The sequence below is a fragment of the Penaeus monodon genome, chromosome 28, assembly GCF_015228065.2.
Source record: "Penaeus monodon isolate SGIC_2016 chromosome 28, NSTDA_Pmon_1, whole genome shotgun sequence".
NCBI classification, from domain to species: domain Eukaryota; kingdom Metazoa; phylum Arthropoda; class Malacostraca; order Decapoda; family Penaeidae; genus Penaeus; species Penaeus monodon.
In genome coordinates, this window is record NC_051413.1 from 900,930 (window position 1) to 901,138 (window position 209).

General features: G+C 28.7%; 1 protein-coding gene across 2 annotated transcripts in view; it reads right to left on the minus strand.

Moving 5' to 3' along the window:
* Positions 1 to 60: 60 nt before the first annotated feature.
* LOC119591253 overlaps positions 61 to 209 on the minus strand; it is an 8,839-nt gene continuing 8,690 nt past the window's right edge. For both annotated transcript variants that reach the window (XM_037939964.1, XM_037939965.1), the window contains exon 7: positions 61 to 209. The gene's annotated coding sequence lies outside the window, so the exon portion shown is untranslated.

Consider the following 209-nt stretch of genomic DNA (forward strand, 5'->3'; position numbering starts at 1 on the left):
GAGCGCGCGTGTGTGCGTTTCTTAAACTCCTGTTTAATAGGTTTATCAAATTCAACAATATAAGCTTCTCAACTTTATATTTCATTTATTTATCACATTCAACAATAAAACTTCAGCTATACATCCCACTTATTTATCAACTTCAACAATAAATGCTCATTTTAATATAACATTAACTTCAGAATTTGAAACATCAAATAACGTATGAG